The sequence below is a fragment of the Crocodylus siamensis genome, chromosome 4 (genome assembly GCF_052110815.1).
Source record: "Crocodylus siamensis isolate JL-2025a chromosome 4, ASM5211081v1, whole genome shotgun sequence".
In the NCBI taxonomy this organism is placed as follows: Eukaryota; Metazoa; Chordata; order Crocodylia; family Crocodylidae; genus Crocodylus; species Crocodylus siamensis.
In genome coordinates this window covers 55850955-55868992 of record NC_143398.1, presented here as the reverse complement: position 1 = coordinate 55868992, position 18038 = coordinate 55850955, and the positions used below count along the sequence as shown (strand labels likewise).

The following is an 18038-nucleotide window of genomic DNA, read 5'->3' as shown; positions in this document are numbered from 1 at the left end:
ACACTCCATGACCCTCAAATAATATTGAAACCTGCCAGGCTCCATTAAAATTCTCTCAAATGGCATTATCTTGTGACAATAGATCAGTTACTTCTTCCAACTAATATAGTTATCACATGGGAGATGGCAATATGATCCCTTTAATCAAAAGAGTCAAAAAAGCAGTAGAACAGAGGGTAAAATGAGGCATTGTCAAAGCACCTTATGATGAACCCCTTCATTAACTTAGAGAATGGCACAGGAAGAGAAGGAGTGAGGATTTGATTGATATTCACTCAGGCATGTCATAGTGTAAAGAGAAAGAAGTAACTTCCAAATTTGAATGAACAGGCATTTTTTTTAAATGGATGATTTTATTGCATAAGCCATAAGCTACTTTTATAAGTACAGAAGCTATCCACTCCGTTACAGTGCTGCTGTGGAAGAAAAGAGACTTTTTCATCATTACTTCTAACTGCTCCCCCAGCACTTTCACATGGATAGAAGGTCAGTTATATGTTATGTTTCCTGATATTTGCAGTGAAAAGTATCAATAAAAAGTAATAATCATCATGATAATTATAATTAAGCAAAACAAAAACAACAACAGTGATAATAATAATCATAAAAACAATATCACATTCCTCAGCTTTAGGACTCACACCTCCATGAATTACTTTAATGTATGAAGGGCATATCCATGCATTCAGGCTGCCTCAATAATTGCACTTGAATCAGTACACTGTTTATGATTAGAGAGATGGGGCAGATATTTAGTAGTGTTTATGAAAAGGCTCTCAAAGGATTAGATCTAGAGTCCTTTGAAGTAAATTGGAGAAGTAAATTGGAGACTTTCCATTTAGTGCAGCAGGTCTGCATTAAACGGTTTCTTTTTTGCCTCAATGGAAGAGATGCTGGAACAGGAGAAGGCAGCAAGCAAGTCCTCTCCAGTTCTTCCAGCCTCCAGTTTTTTCTAGTTTCAAAGGGAAGAAATCAGGAAAGTTCTTTCTTAAAACATACTTCTTAGGTCATATAGTATCTCTAAGCCTTATTTCTATGGCTGTAAATGGGGATATAAGTAATTTTCTATCTCATAGCTTTGCTGTGGGGAAAAACCCATTAAAGACTGTGAGGTACTCAAACACTACAAATGCTACAGGATAGGGTGACACCTTAAGGGTGCATACAGTCATTTTCCACACCGGGTCTATGTTCATACAACTTGCTTAAAGGCACTAAAAGTAGACTGGGAGTGGCATGGGGGCCCAATGGGGAGGAGCTAGCAGATCCAGTTTTGTGGATCCAGGATGGGGTTGAGATTGGCTGGGGAGGAGGAGGAGTGGTGGGTCTGCAGTGGGGCAGTTGCCCGGTAATAGGGCTAAAAGTAGCTCAGTCCAAGGTCTGGAGGGACCCAGCCGTACAAGTATTTTGCAAACATGTACAGGGCTAGGGACAGAAGTTACACATAAACTAGTTTAAGTGATCAGAAACTGCCTTAAATCTGTAACGGAACACAAGTTCAGTGCACATAAACCAATTTCAGAAGTCTGAAACTAGTTTAAGATAAACCTGGTTGAATGTAGTATCAGTCTTAACTGATTTGGGGGAAACTGGTTTATGGAACTTCTGTCTCAGACTCCTTCCTGGTTCAAGTTAAATCAGAGCCTCCCAGCATGCTTTCCAGCCCTGGGCTCGGCTGTGTGCTTCAGAAAGCAGGCCTGGCCCCACCCCTCTTCTCCCTAGCCAGAGCTCCAGCTAGCTGAGAAGAAGGTGGAGACTGCAGCCTGGAGACAGCAGCATTTGCCTGGCTTCCCCCTGCCCCAACCCCCTCACTGCTTAAGCAGGGATCCTCCACCCCTGCCCCTCTCCCAAGGCAAGGACCTCAGTGGTATAGACCCCACCCAGCATCTGGCCATACCCTGCCATGCTGGATATTGCGGGTGTCTGTGTGTGTGTGTCTCCAATTTCACTGAAACAAAGGCAGACAGAACAGTGTCTGCTTAGGGCTAGGAACCAGTGGCTTGCAAATGCAAATACACCTGCCAGAAGAGCTTGAAACTAATGAGAGCGGTGCATTTGTTTTCCTTTGTAGGGCTTGATGGGCTGATAAACTTTGTGTTCTAATAAGCTCTGTTCTGGTTTGCTTGCTTCAAAGCTCGCAATCTGTCAGTGTTCAACAGAGACAGACAGAGGTGTGAGAAAGACCTGGTTTGCAATGAATATGACCTATGAGTGCTGTCAGTTTGCTGCACACAATATGAAGGATCAGGGAGAGAGAGACTGAAAAGCTCAGTACCATCAACAGATGCATGCAGTCCACACAAGCAGTCCTCCCTCTGCCCCCACCCTTTGCCTCCAAGTGCTAGCTGGGAGCCAGGGGTTGGAGTCTGGCAACACTCCTCACCCCTTGAGCAGTGAGTGGAGGGAAAAGCCTGGTGAAGCCTGCTTCCTTCTCCCCCCCCCCCCAGGTATGCCCCAGCTGGGGACTTTGCAGGCCAAGGTGGGGGTTTAAACCCCTCCCTAATCATAATGTCCTGTCAGGGCCAGGCCATTCTCCCCCTCAGCTCAGCACTGTGAAAGGGAAGGGAGAGCTTGCTCTAGCACCCCCAACTTCTAGCCTGAACTATTGCAGGCATATGCCTGTATTTCCTGATTCAAAAGTGAATGACTATCCACTTACAAATCAGTTCAATCTCTGCAGGTTAGATTAACCTGTGAAGATTTAATCAATACAGGCTCAGGCTTTCCTTAATGTCTGTCCAGAGCCCAGGTGTCCAGGAAATTGAGTTAACCCTTTTCTAGATCAGGTTACCCCACTTTTCATCTAAGTTTGTACACCTTCTCAGCTGAACTTGATTGAGTGCACTATTTTTCTGGCCAATGAAGCCCTCTGCACAATTGGGTATTTAGGTCAACCTAGCCCTGGTCTAAATGTAATGCCTGTACACACACTGAAGAAACTAACTCTGAACAAGTTAGTCTCCAAGGTGCCCTTCTGTTTTGCCATTTGTCTGACTTCAAACTAACATAGGTAACTGCCTCTCTCTATAAATACTATAGTAATAATGCCATATGCCTATCTTAGCAGGCAAGTGATTTGACCACATATCTCTATTTTCTCTCCTCTATGTTCTCTCTATTTTTGGATATAAAATATCAGCATTCATGCCTCCAGTGCTTCCTACAGCCCACACAGACAGATCTTGGCTTGAGGAAAACTTTCCCTAGTTCCATCAATTTCTCTGGAGGGCATGTTTTCCTGCCTTCTTTTGCTTTATTCCTGGCTTGAAAATTTAACCTGGTCAGCTGTTGCTAACATTGGTCTGGACCCAGTCACTGAAATAATTTGGGTGTGGAGGGTTATTTTATTACATCCTTCCTTTCTAAAAGTTCTAATTAGCTGTATGTGCTCTGAATTTAGTATTCATCATGGTCCACATGTACTGAAGAACTTATTTCCAGCAACTGATTTGTCTTATGCTTGCTATCAATGTTTGTATGGAGAACAGGCCTTAGGGAAAATGGTGCCCTGGGAGAACTTCTATTTTGGCACTCCCCTACCCCCACAAGTCAGCAACGCTACTACAGTCAAAAGCAGGCAGGTAGGGGCATGAGGTGCAGTCTGGCAGGGAGGCAGAGTGCCATGGTGCACCAGGAAGGCAGGCAGACAAGCACCACTGTTGCTGTGCAGGAGCAAGGTGGGTAGACTGGATCAGGCACCACCCCACCCACATGTGCCCAGCCTGACTCCTTCTAAGGAGCTAGAGACAGGGGATGGGCTCAGCTGGGCTCCACTCCTTCTGCCTGGAGCTAAGATCTGCTGGGGTGGGGCAGGGGGAAGAGCACTCCTGTTAGTGTAGGCTCGTGTGTGTGTGTGTGTGGTGCTCCCTGTACATGGTTGCTGGGTGATCCCCCACATCCCCCATCCATATGACTAGCACTGCTTATATAAGGCAGATTTAAAGGACTCTGTTGTACGTCATATAAATTAAGTGGGGCTTCTGAAGTTCCCCCACCTTGTCCTCACAAAGTCCATTTAAACAACATGCCCTAGGAGTGAATGGAAAGTCTCCCTGTGACCCACAAAAGGCTACAGCTGATCCATGAACCTTATTTTTTTACAGCATTGCAAGAATACTTTGGAAATTAGCAATTGTGATAGGATTTTTGGCAGATGGGCACTGGGTTTGTCTGAGACATGCTTGGATGGGATGGGCTCCACCTTTCTGCTAAAGGTAAACATGTGTTTTCTTCTAGGTTGGCGGATCTCCTTTGGCGGGCTTTGAACTAGGCTTGTTGGGGGAAGGGGAAGATGAGGGTGGAGGAAGCCTCGGACTGCCAAACCAAGCAACACCCACAAGTACAGCCCAGCCTAGACTGATGAGTGGAACATATACACAGCTAAGCAACAGGGGCCAGGGCAATGCTGAGAGTAGGGGGGCATCCTCAGGAGGCCTACAAATGGGATACAAGCAAGAGGAACTTACCCTCCTGCTAGCTGAGACAAACCCAGACATAGTGGGGCTTACTGAAACGTGGTGGGATCCAACGCATGACTGGATGGTGAATATCAAGGGATATAGGCTGTACAGGAGGGATAGGACAGGGAGGAAAGGTGGGGGTGTGGCACTTTACATTAAGGAGGAATACACATCCTCATCAATTAGCAAAGAGTCAGAGGAAAGGCACACTGAAGTGCTCTGGGTTAGAATACAAGGCAGCCGAGGGGAAAGAGACTTAATGGTGGGGGTCTACTACAGACCACCCAACCAAGGGGAAGAGCTAGACCAGGAATTCTTAAGTCAGATCACAGAGGTAGTTAGGTCAAAGAACGTGGTCATCATGGGTGACCTGAACTTTCCAAACATCTGCTGGGAAGAGCAGTCAGCCAGGTCTGACGGCTCACATAGGCTCCTAGCCAGAATGCAAGAACCTCCATCTAACTCAGGAGGTGCACAGGGGAGATGCCTTGTTGGACCTGGTGCTGGCCACTGGTGATGACCTGGTGAGGGGGCTGTGGGTGCTCGACCACCTGGGCAACAGCGATCATCGCCTGCTGGAATTCACCATCCAGTGCAAGGTGGCAAAGGCCTGAAGCAAGGCAGCAGCCCTAGATTTCAGGAGGGTGGACTTCAATGAGCTAAGAAGAATTGTTGGGGAAGCGCTGAGGTCCCAGAGGGGAGGGGAGCCAGGTGTCCAAGAAGAGTGGTTGCTCCTTAAGGAGACGATTCTCCAAGCCCAAAGAGAAGTAATTCCAACATGGATCAAAGGGGGCAGGAGGGCACAAAGGCCCCCATGGCTCACCAAAAGCATCCAGGAATGTCTCCTAGCTAAAAGGGGGGTGCACACCCAATGGAAGGGATGGGCCATCACCAGGGAGGACTATACTGTGGTTGCTTGGGGATGCAGGGGGGCAGTCAGGAAGGCCAAGGCAGAGATGAAACTGGGACCAGCTTCCCAGATCAAGGACAACAGGAAGTTCTTTTTTAAATATATAGGGGGCAAAAAGAAGGTTCCGGGTAATGTGGGGCCCCTGCAAGACATGCTACGAAATTTGGTCGTCACACCAGATGATCAAGCTAACCTATTTAAAGACTTCTTTGCCTCCATTTTCCTGAGCAGGGACCGAAACAGCCACCCCCCCAGGTCCCCCTTAGAACCCAGGGGAGGCGCAGCTAGGCCAAGGGTTAGTGAGGAACTAGTTAGGGAACTCTGGAGGGACTGGGTGTATTCAAATCTGCTGGTCTGGGTGATCTCCACCCCAGAGTACTGAGGGAATTATCTGAGGTCATTGGGGGACCCCTGGCACAGCTTTACGAGCACTCATGGTGCTCTGGTGTGGTGCCAGAGGACCGGAAGAGGGCCAGTGTGGTTCCCATCTTCAAAAAGGGGAGGAAGGAGGACCCAGGAAACTATAGGCCAGTTAGTCTTACCTCAATCCTGGGTAAACTTTTTGAGAGAATTATTCTGGCACATGTCCACGAGGGGCCAGCAGGGGAAATTATGCTTGGGGCAACCAACATAGAGGCAGGTCCTGTCAGACCAACCTGGTGGCCTTGTACAACCAGGTAACCAAATCCTTAGATGCAGGGTTAGCCATGGACATAGTCTTCCTGGACTTTTGGAAGGCCTTCGACACTGTCTCTCACCCAATTCTCATTAAAAAACTGGGGGACTGTGGTGTCAACACCTACACAGTCAAATGGGTTGCCAACTGGCTGGAGGGCCGCACCCAGAGAGTGGCGGTGGATGGGTCATTTTCGACCAGGAGGGATGTGGGCATTGGGGTTCTGCAAGGCTCGGTCCTTGGGCCCGCACTGTTCAACATCTTCATCAGTGATTTGGACAAGAGGGTAAAAAGCACCCTGTTCAAAGTTGCTGATGACACTAAGATGTGGGAGGATGTGGGCACGCTAGAAGGAAGGAATAGGCTACAATCAGACCTAGACAGTTTACAGTTTACAGGGGTGGACAGATGAGAATAGGATGGGATTCAACACTGACAAGTGCAAGGTGATGCACCTGGGGAAAAAGAACCACCACCATACCTACAGGCTGGGGAACTCCCTTCTTGTCAGTACAGAGGCAGAAAAGGATCTTGGAGTCATCATTGATGCCAAGATGAATATGGGCTGGCAGTATGGGGATGCAGTCTGGAAGGCCAACTACACCTTGTCATGCATCCACAGATGCATCTCAACCAGATCCAAGGAGGTGATCCTCCCCCTCTATGCGGCTCTGGTCAGGCCACAGTTGGAGTACTGCATCCAGTTCTGGGCGCCGCACTTCAGGAGGGATGTGGACAACATCGAGAGGGCCCAGAGGAGGGCTACTCACATGATCAGGGGTCAGCAGGGCAGGCCCTACGAGGAGAGGCTAAGGGACCTGTACCTGTTCAGCCTCCACAAGAGAATGCTGAGGGGGGATCTAGTGGCCTGTTACAAACTAGTCAGAGGGGACCAGCAGGCATTGGGGGAGTCCCTGTTCCCCCGAGCGCTACCAGGAGTGACTAGAAATAACGGTCACAAGCTGGCAGAGAGTAGATTCAGACTAGATACCAGGAGGCACTATTTCACAGTCAGGGCAGCTAGGATCTGGAACCACCTTCCAAGAGAAATGGTGCTGGCTTCTACCCTGGGGGTCTTTAAGAGGAGGTTGGATGAACACCTTGTTGGGGTCATTTGACCTCAGTACTCTCTCCTGCCATGGCAGGGGGTTGGACTTGATGATCTGCTCAGGACCCTGCCAAGTATGAAACTATGAGGTGATGCTAAAGTACAGTTATGTTCTGAAAAATAATGTGGTCAAATAAATACCCTGGATCTCATTAGGCTGCCTGCCTTTAAATGTTTGAAAGCTTTGAATGTTATTTTCCCCAAGCCTGGAATGTTATTTTCCCCAAGCCTGATTTTATTTTCGGCTTTATTTCTTTTGATAATAGAAGTCCTTCTCCTGCAATGGGATCTATGTGAGCAAAGGACTGATAACCAGCATAGCTTTCATTGCTGCACTGAGTTCTAAAGAAACCAAGATGGATATCTATACTTGATTTTATGCGCAACAAAGAGTCTAGCTGAATTTCTTTTGGAACTGAAGTCAGTGGAACTGTCTGAAGAGCACAAAGTTAATTACATCGTAACATAGGATCAAGGCCTAAATATGTATTTCTGTATTATTCTTGAGGGGTAAGGATATTATTATTCATTTAATTATTCCAATAGTTCCTGAGTACTTAGGCCTAAATCTTGCTATGGAACTGAATTTTCAAATTCTGTATCTTAAGTGCATGGAAAAACTGTTCACAAAGAATTTTTGGAAAACAATTTCATCCAGCAAACATCTTTTGTGGAAATTGTCAAGTGCTCACAGGTAATTCAAGAACAGAAATTAAGGCCCTGATCTAGTATAGGCTCTAATATATGTGTAACTTGTTCCATGTTAGTCACACCACTGGCTTCATTGCGACCCCTGATATAGATAATACTGCGCTCAGCTTGGAAGTTTGCAAGTGTACTGCATTGTTTACTATTGGTTTTTTACTTTGACCTAGTAAGACCTAACAACATAAAGGGAACATTCTTAAATAGTCTATTGTTCAGTGTTCTTATATTATCCAACTTCCTTTACCTGAAAATTAATAAAATGTTTTCTAAATATCATCTTATACTCTTCTATAACTTATCCTTTATCCTATGGCCCTCTTATTTCTTTCACCCTTTTTAGCCATTTTTACTCTTACTGTATTTATGACAAGCTGGTATACATAACCTAGGAAACAGGGAATATTGTTTTCATTGCTTTCCCTGATATGTACCCTTTTCTCCTCCAAACATCTTGGATTTTCTTCCAAAGCAAGCCTTGAATCCACCTTTGTTCTGAACTTTTCATTTTATTACTGGGATTTCATGCACTTCAGTTTTAATTAAAAACATTTGCATTCAGCAGCTCTTTCATTTTCTCTTTTCTTTTCTTTTTTAGTTGTTTGTGTGTTTGGAGATGGATTACTTAGATATTTCTTCTCTAATTGTTCACTAGTTTTTTCCTGTTTTTTTTAATCAGAATTCTTTCCAGTTGGGATATACTTTTCCAAACGTATTGGCCTGTACAGATGTGGCCCATTTCCTCCCTTCTCCAGGAGCTAGAGCTAAAATTGCACGAGCCCTTTGCAGCTATAATGTGTCAAAAGCTCATGTTTAATTAGCTGCTCACCTTGAGGTTTTTCTCTTCTATTGGATTTATGGGTTCCCCCCAAATCAAGCATTCTTTCCCTGAGGTTTGCATTAACTTGCATTTTTCTAAGCTGTATCTCATTTTGACATGAGTCCACTTTTCTCTAAGCTGCTTTGTATTATATTTCTTGGTCTTGACTGCTGCTTGCATTCTTCCCAATTTAGTATTAGCTGCAAACTTAATTAACATGCTCTCTATTCTGCTGTCTTCATGATTATTAATAAAGTTGTTAAATAAATATTGGACCTGGTGCTGCTCCCTGTGGTGCTGTGCATCTCCCCCCACCTCCAGCATTGTACATAGCAGTTATTAGTACTCTTTGCTTATGGCCTCTTAGCCAGTTTCACTCCATGAAGCATGTTCCTTTGGAAATTCCATTTGAATTTGCATGTAAAATGTCATGAGACACTGTCTGAATGTTTTATTGGAATACAGATCTTTCATATCTGCTATATCCCACTTACCCACACACTGGGCAGATCTTTTTAAAGAGAAAACTTTTTCCTGTGAGATTTATTCTATGTAACCACAAGCTATTTATATGTCATGGTTCCATGTGTCCACAGGTCTGCTTTATAGCTCATTGAAGTTAATAAGACCTCACAGTTGGGCTATATGCTGATTTTTGTTTTGGTATTACTATATCAGGTAGGAACGTGTTGTTACATATATTTTTAACTATGTAGTTGTATCAGTTCAACCCTAACCTGGATGCAAAAATATAAAGGAGCATTATACCAGTATAGCTCATTCTCCTTATAGTAGAGAAACATATCTCCTAGAACAAAACATGTTTATCTTGATATAATTGTTCCATGTTAAGGGATATGGTACAACTTTCTAGTAGTCTTGTTCTGTACTTGGCTTGTTCTGAATGTAAAAAAATTGCCAGCATGGTGATTGTTGGTAAGGGTTAGTTGGTGAGGAACATCACAAAAAGTGCATGTAATCAACATACTGATAACAGTAGAGAGCATAAATGAAGTTACACTGATCTGTCCTGGGTCCTGTATTTTTTTTAATCTTCATTAATGATATGGATATGCAAGATGGGATTGAGTGCACAGTTAGCAAATTTGTGGATGACACCAAGTTGGGTGGTTTTGCAGACACTCTGGAGGATAGGGCTAGGTTCTAGAATGACCTGGAGAAATTGGAAAAATGACCCAAAATCAATCAACAAGGACAAGTGCAAATTTCTGCACTGGGGGGGAGGGATTATCTGCACAAATACAAATTGAGGAATGATTAGCTGGGCTCATTACTGCAGAGAAGAACCTGGGGTATTACAGTGGACCATAGGATGAATAAGAGGCAACAATATGCTTTTGTTTCAAAACAAAAAAGTGATTCTTCCACTCTATTTGGCATTGGTGAGGCCTCAAATGGGGTACTGTGATCAGTTTTGGGGCCCAAAGGTCAAGGAAGATGGAGTTAGATTGGACAGATTCCAGCGTTGAGTGATAAAAATGATTAGAAGTTTGGGAAACGCGACTTATGAGGAGAAGCTGAAAGAGCTCGGGTTATTTAGTTTGGAGAAGAGAAGGCTGAGGGAAGATTTGATAAGAGCGTTCAACTACCTGAAGGGCAATTACAAAGCAGAACAATGGCCTCAAACTGCTGAGGTGGGGAGTGGCAATCTAATTCACCCACCCCACCCTTCAGCACCAGAAGGGGAGCTCCAAGAACAAGCTGCCTCCACTGCCCCCCACCCCTCTTTCCCATTCTGAAAATAGTGAGCACTGGCTGAGAACCCTGGCCATTATGTATGGGAACCTGGCTGCAGGCTTTCAGACAGCAGCTAGATTTCCCCTCCTCCCTGGAACCACCAGTGAACTTCTGTTTGGCTTTTGGTAACTTTGTAACTCAGAATGCTTTGCAAAAATCTTCCTGAGTTACATCTGGGAGCTGCACTTCTGTCTGTACCCAGAAGAGGTAGAGGAATCTCCATCCCTGGGAATTTTCAAGAGTTGGGTCCATTTTTCTTATTGTGAGTGCTATTTACTGAGACACAAGTGACATTCACACAATGTGCAAGCAGTCAGATTCCCTGGTGCCTTCTCCAAACTTCTGTACAACAAGCTGCTCTTCAAGTTCCCTATAGATGACTACACCATCTGTTGAAATGAGCCCTGAGTTTAAGACAAGTTGTGGGCTCTTCTTTCCTTAATGACTGCAGTTTCCTTGTTGAAAGCAGATTTTAAAAACATATTTCCATGTACTGGCCCTTTTTGTGCCCTCATTCATTTCAAACCTCCCTCATATTTTCAGTGGGCTTCCCTTATTTCCTAGTTTTTTTTTCTCATTGATGTATTTATAAAAGTGCTCCCTATTTTCCTTCATACATGTGACTAACATTTACTATTACCTTTTCCCCACATACCTCAGCTATCCCTAAGTATTCTTGCTTGGTTGCTTCCTGACTTTTTCATTTCCAGTTGACAGCATCATTGTAAAGGTGAACTAAAAAGAAAATTGGAAATTCTGTTTAGTTCCCCAATATGTCCTGAATGCCCCAGCTAGCCAATCTACCAAGGATACTCATAATGAGAATATGCTGCACCAGCAGAGTTGTCTTTTCACTGAGGAATTTCTGTGCGCCTTACACAAGCGGTTAATTTTTAGTGGTGCCATTTTATGGCTGCACAAAAGCAAGCAAGATTTTGTTGCAAATGGCCTCTATCAGACTAATGCTACAGGTAAGTGTCATTAGTATTGCTATATCCCACATATATATTTCAAATCTCATTTCTTATTTGTCCTTTCATTCAAAAGGTAAACCTTTTACTTCCTTTCCAAGTGTACAATGTTCTCTGTTAGAGGATCCATCATGGTGTTATATCTGGCAAAGAGAGGATTTTCTAACAAAAGATTTCAGGAGAAGCTGAAAATTCCCCACCCAGTATGGGGAATTCCTGTGTGTCTGGGCTCATGTGTGTGCATGTATGCAGTCAAACACATGCACTGGTAGGGGGCTGAATTTGGGGCAAAATCAAAACTACCTGGATCCTTCCATCGTTACCTTCTTTGGATAGTAACTTCAATGAATGGATCTATTTTTTTTTTTTTTTTTTTTGTTCTGTGGCCCAGGATATATGACTCTTTTCTCTTACACACAAACATTTCCAGTACTTCAGTCTGGGGGAGAGATTTGTTCCTTAATAAATAATTCCATAGATTTTTTTTCTAAAGTAAATCTTATTAAAAGTCCCTTGTTAGCAGTGGAAGGTAAAATCCTCTCTTATTTCTGAAAACAGAGAAAGGATATAAGTAATTCAACAATAATTGTGAACCAGTTCCCAGTAAGTGACGTTTTGGAACAGCTTGATTATTATGTGTGTCTGCACCCTTAAACATGTAATTCTTCTAATCTGTTTGGCACTTGTAAGGCCTAACCTGGAGTATTGTTTGCAGTTCTAGGCAAACACTTCAAGAAAGTTATGGACAAGTTGGCAAAAGTCCAAAGGAAAATAAAAATCATCAGAGGTCTAGAAAACATGATGAGATATTGAATTAATGGGACTTTGTTAAAGTAGGTAAGAATAGACTTTTAACTGTAAAGTTTTTCAGGTGACCTAGGTGATGCGTAGGATGAGACAAGGGGGGTCATATTCTTCCCCTGAGATTGGCCACTACTGGCTTCTGCAGGCAGTCACCGCTCATACTGCCCCTCCACCACCACCACCGACACTGATGCTGGTGGTTGCGGGCAGTCTCTGCTCGCTGCCATGGTGCCCCCTCAGCCTCAGGAGGCACCAGTCATTCCTGTCAGTCAGGAGGCACAAGGGTGGATGTGGAATATCCATCCCTGGAAGTTTTTAAGAACAAATTGGGATGGTGTAGGTATAGATGATCCAACCAGGGGGGATAGAGGATGGACTACATCAGTAGTGCTCAACCTACCTGGCCCCATGGACCAGGGGAGTGGCACAGAGCTGGTCCACAGACTGGATCCGGATCCTGTGTTTAGGGTCAGTCCATTAATATATGCAACAGCTATAAGCAGGCAGTTGCTAGTCTGAAGGACATGCAAACATTTCTCTTATTAGTTCATAACAAAAATTTCTAGGCTTGGGACTAGCACAGTGAAATATATTTCTTTTACAAAGCAGAAAAAAGATGGAATGGAGAGAGTTGAGAGATTTCCCTGAAAAGCATGAGATATTCTTGTAGAAAGAGAGAAGAGAAGTTGAAGAAATATGTGCTCCACTACTTGATTTTAGCACTTTTATGTGTTCAAGGCCAGAACTGATTTAGATCATCACACAGCTGTCAAAGGGTAATGACTTTCAGTCACTATTGACTTGGCAGAATTTTAACTAGTGACCTAGAAGTGAGGCTCTTTGTCTAATTACCAGTCTCCTAAACCATTTATTACCCTGTTGTAATAATTATTGGATTTCTATAATGATTGGTAGCCATTACTTTATAAATATCACATGCATCATGCTGTTATCTATAAAAGTGCTGATTTCTTTTCATATAAAAATGTAGTAATTATCCTTGCAGCAATTTAGTCAAAACAAGAGCAGATAAAAAGGAGTGAGGAACAGACACACTATTGTCATCAGGGACAAGCAGAAAATAAGTGAGCATTTTAGTTAGAAAACAGACGTTTCTTGTAATAAACCCATTTCCATCCTGCTCCATCTGTAGGAAGGGATGAAGCTTCAAGGACTGAGTCCAATGAACAAAGGCTCATATCTGTCACTAAACATTACTATTACCTGTGTTTCTAAGGAAGCATAACAGAACTATTAAAAAATGTGCATTACATACAATAAATTTCAATGACATTTCAAAAGATCCTGAAGGTTGAAATGGTTGGTTTGTAGTGCTCTTTCTGATGGTGGTGGAAAACACATACAGAATACATAGTGTCCAAGAAAAAGATATTTTCTACAACCTATGCCAATGTTTTGTATGTTCCCTGTTTGTAAAAGTCTGTTAGGGAAGCATGAGATTAAAGAAGGCATTTAACTTTTCCTATGAAATAGCAATTTAGGGTGTGATGCTTATTTATTGATACAAGAAACAATTTCATCAATGGAATCTTTTAAAGACAGCAAGAGAAGTATCTTGCCTTGAAATACTGTGGTGATAAGAGCTGAAATAAACCCAGTTGTGAGGTTCTATTATTCTTCAACAGTCTTGGGAAAACAGTCATTCATATCTGGAAAGGGGAACTCATATCTCTCTGAAAACTATCAGATGTTTCTTATTAAATGGCTAATACCTCGGTGAGCATACCTGAGACAATGGCTGTCTAAAAATGCCATTCTCTGTTTCAGAAGAAAGCTGCATCCAGTGTTTCCCAACCTGATAGAGGAAACATAATTAACAATATAATTACCTCTCCATCACCAGGTCAGGACAGTTACCTGGTATTAGCATGGGGGATCACCTGTTTTTCATCATTTAGTTCAGTATTAGCTTAAGGGTGCAGTCTCCTAGATCAGTGGCAGGGGCAGGCACTCAGGTGAATAGCATTTACTATTCTACTACGCAGCAGATGATGATTTTAGGTATGTCCCTTATTATTGCTCTCTAAAGGACCAACATATTCAGTGTTTCAATACCATCCAATTTGCCTGCAATGTCAGGCATTTCCTGATCCTATGCCATGTGGGGAGCATGGCTCACCATTCTTCCCTACCACCAATGTAATAACAAATAGCCAGAATGGGAATTTGCCCTTTCACATCAAAGGAATGTGTGTTTGCTTAAAACACCAGGCTTTCAAGAAGGGACTTGATGTTAGGGATTTTGGAGTGTCATAAGAGATAACATATCGCTTCTGAGTAGACTGATAGGATCAGAGACAGGAAATACTGTCTCTTGAAGGAAAAAGTGATCTTTGCTTTTCAGAGAGGAAAGATGTTCTTTATACCTTATCATTTTTATCTGTCCTATCTTTACATATTTTCATGTGTATGAGAAATAGGCTTAGAACTAGTCTCATGAAATATACATTTTTGTGTTGACATATTTCTTCTCAGGATTTTTTAGTTGTGCAATTTAACCTTGTTCTGGAGATATCAATAAAAAAAGTGCCAATATTTTAACAGTTATAGAATGCCTGAGTCTAAATATTAGACTTTCTTTGAGCACAGTAACAAAAGAATATTGCTTAGCTAAACAATATCTCTTTGCCTCAAAATCATCTGGCATGTACCTAGCTGTATCAAAAGAGCTACAGCTTGATACTTGAGAGCTACCAGGAGGTCAGAGAATGGACTGGAGGTTATGTCTGTGGTATCTAAAGGCCACCTGACCAAAAGAAGTCAGTATAGTCATCTGGGAAGAAAGAATACAGGTGAGACCGTTTACAATAGAGAATCAACATCACAGATATAGTGGAGCAGGGAGGACCCTGTGACCCATGCTTTGTGCACAAATTCTGCTCAAGATTGAACTCCATATATAAAATGTGCTCATGTCTTGCATTGCATTTCTAATCGAACAAAGATTAGCTCTTCATGCAAAGACATTCTGTCAGCACAAAAGTTGAAGCCAAAGTATGCCAATTTATTTTTAGAAGGTTTCTAATCAGTAAAAATAGTTTATTCTAGCAATAAGCCCTTTAGAATCTGTTATTACCACTATTGATGACTTGCTAGTTAGAGTATTAATGGGCCATAACCAAAAACTGCTGGTAATGACCAATTTCAAAAGGATTATTGCTTAATTAATGGTACTCCACCTATCCTTAGTCAGTTTTGTAGGTATCCATTTTATTGTCTATTTCACGACACTAAAACTAGTTTATTACACGTGCAGAAACATCACAAGAGCAGATAAAATAGATGCTAATTTTCTGGTTGTTGTCAGCTTTGCATTTAGTGGCCCATCAACTAAATTGTTTCTGAATTTACTTCTCTGTTATTAATATAGTAATTCCTATTGGGAATTTTATGAGAATGATGTACAGAAATGTATTGCACTTTTTTTTTGGTGGGAAGGCTGAAAAATTTAACATATTACAAATTTTCCCATTTTAAATGTTATATCTTATCCATACCTGACTTAGATGACAGTATTTTAAAATATATTACTTTAACATGTCAGAGTTGTTGCACATTTTTAAAGATTTATGTTAGATTTATTTGTAATCTACATTCCTCTTCTGGTGAAGAACACAGCTAAGGAAATGAACTGAACCTAAATGCTATTGCGGCGAGTCAATAAAAAGGCTTACTGTAGGGAGAGAGATGATTTCCTTTCACTAAATAAAGTCCCTATATTTTCTTTTTTCCGAAGAAGTTTTCATTTCTCTTGCATTCTAGAGGGTTGCTGAAATGCCTACCCCATGCCTATGTTGTACCTGAAGCATTACACTATCTGGGCATTTTCTAAAGGCCTATCCTGACCTGTTGAAATCAGTTGCATAGTATGTGTTCCCTTTAATACTGTAAAATCTGGTTTTACACACTGATCCTGGAAACACACCTATGCTTCATTTTACATGCATCAACCATCTCTTTGACTTCAGTACGGCTTTTCATACACGTAAAACTAAACATACACGTAAAACTAAACATAATAATAGTTGCATTATTTCTCACATAAATAATCTTTTTCAATAAATACTTCTATTGACAGTAATGGGATTCCTCAGGTGAATGAGGTTTATTACTCATGTAAATATAAACCTGGGTATGAGCTAAAGATTCAACTGAGAGAATTACCAGTGTTCCATTCCTTTTTGATGGAAATATGCAGACAGTGCAATTTTAACTTCTGCAACTTCAGAATGAAAAGCAATGTATATTAACCACCCATTATAAAGTTTCCTATTACAGTCCATATTGACCAATATTTGTGACTATCCTACCATATTCTTGTCTAAGGGAAGGGTACAGCTACAAATTGCAGATTTACACCATCTGTTGTCATTTAAGTCAGATACCTTCCAGTCCCATGCTAATTGTGCCAGATTGCATGGTGAGTTTGGCTAGGGACAGATATTACACATAAACCAGTTTAAGTGATCAGAAACTGGTTTAAACCTGTAACAGAACAGATGTTCAGTGCACATAAACCAGTTTCAAAATGGCTGAAACTGTTTTGAGATAAACCTGGCTGAATGTAGTATCAGACTTAACTTATTTGGCTCAAACCAGTTTGTGCAATGTCTGTCCCAGACCCTTTGCTGGTTTATGATTAAGCAGATTCCTTTAGCATCCTGGCATGCTTTCTGGGTTGGGTGGGACTCTCTGCTCCACAGCAGGATGGTCCCCTCCCCTCTACTCCCTGATTGGAGCTCCAGCAGAGACCTGAAGGCACAGCAGGACCTGCTTGGCTTCCCCCTGCCCTGCCTTACCTGCTCTCTGCTTGCTGCTGAAGCAGGAAATCCCCTCCCCCTTCCATGTCCCAGAGCAGGGTGGTATGCTAGCCAATGCAGATGTGTGTGTGTCTCCAATTTCACTGGGACAGGCAGACAGAACAGTGACTCCTTAGTGCTGTTTGGAGCTAATCAACAAGTCAGATGGTAAGCTGTTTAAGAAGAGTTTGAAGTGTTGGAGAAAGGTTGTTGTTTTGCTGATGGAGTGATAAACACTGTTATCATCCTCCTGCTGGCTTGCTCACCTGTCAGTTTGCTGCAGACAGTATGAAGAAGCAGGGAGGAAGATTGAAAAGGTCTGTGACATCAATGGGTGCATGCACTGCAACCTACCCCCTTGCTTTAGAGTGCTAGCAGGGGCCTGGGGTCTGGCAACACTCCTTCCCCTTGAGCAGCAAGTAGATTTCATAGATTTCATAGACATCAGGGCTGGAAGGGACCTCGGGAGATCATCGAGTCCAGCCCCCTGCCCAAAGGGCAGGAAGTCAGCTGGGGTCATAGGATCCAAGCAAGATAAGCATCCAATTTACTCTTGAAGGTGTTCAATGTAAGTGCTTGAACCACCTCCGCTGGCAGACTGTTCCAGACCTTGGGGGCTCAGACAGTAAAGAAATTCTTCCTTATGTCCAGCCTGAAACGGTCTTGCAGGAGTTTGTGACCGTTCAACCTCGTCATCCCTTGGGGCGCTCTGGTGAACAAACGTTCCCCCAGATCCTGGTGGTCACCCCTGATAAACTTATAGGTGGCCGTCAGATCACCCCTGAGCCTGCGCTTTTCCAGGCTAAAGAGTCCCATGGCTCTCAGCCTGTCATCATAAGATCTGTTTTCCTGACCTCTGATCATGCGCGTGGCTCTCCTCTGGACTCTCTCAAGCTTCTCCACATCCTTTTTGAATTGTGGAGCCCAAAACTGGACGCAGTACTCCAGCTGCGGCCTCACCAAGGCCAAGTACAAGGGGAGAATGACGTCCCGGGATTTGCTCGAG

General features: G+C 42.9%; 2 long non-coding RNA genes across 2 annotated transcripts in view; both read left to right on the top strand.

The window, feature by feature from the left end:
* Positions 1-18038, top strand: part of LOC149865735 (uncharacterized) — a 101301-nt gene that overhangs the window by 6352 nt on the left and 76911 nt on the right. The window lies entirely within an intron of this gene.
* On the top strand, positions 423-7656 carry LOC149865736 (uncharacterized). Its single transcript, XR_016441759.1, has 3 exons — positions 423-486; positions 4104-4214; positions 7421-7656. It is a non-coding gene; the product is annotated as an uncharacterized LOC149865736 (long non-coding RNA).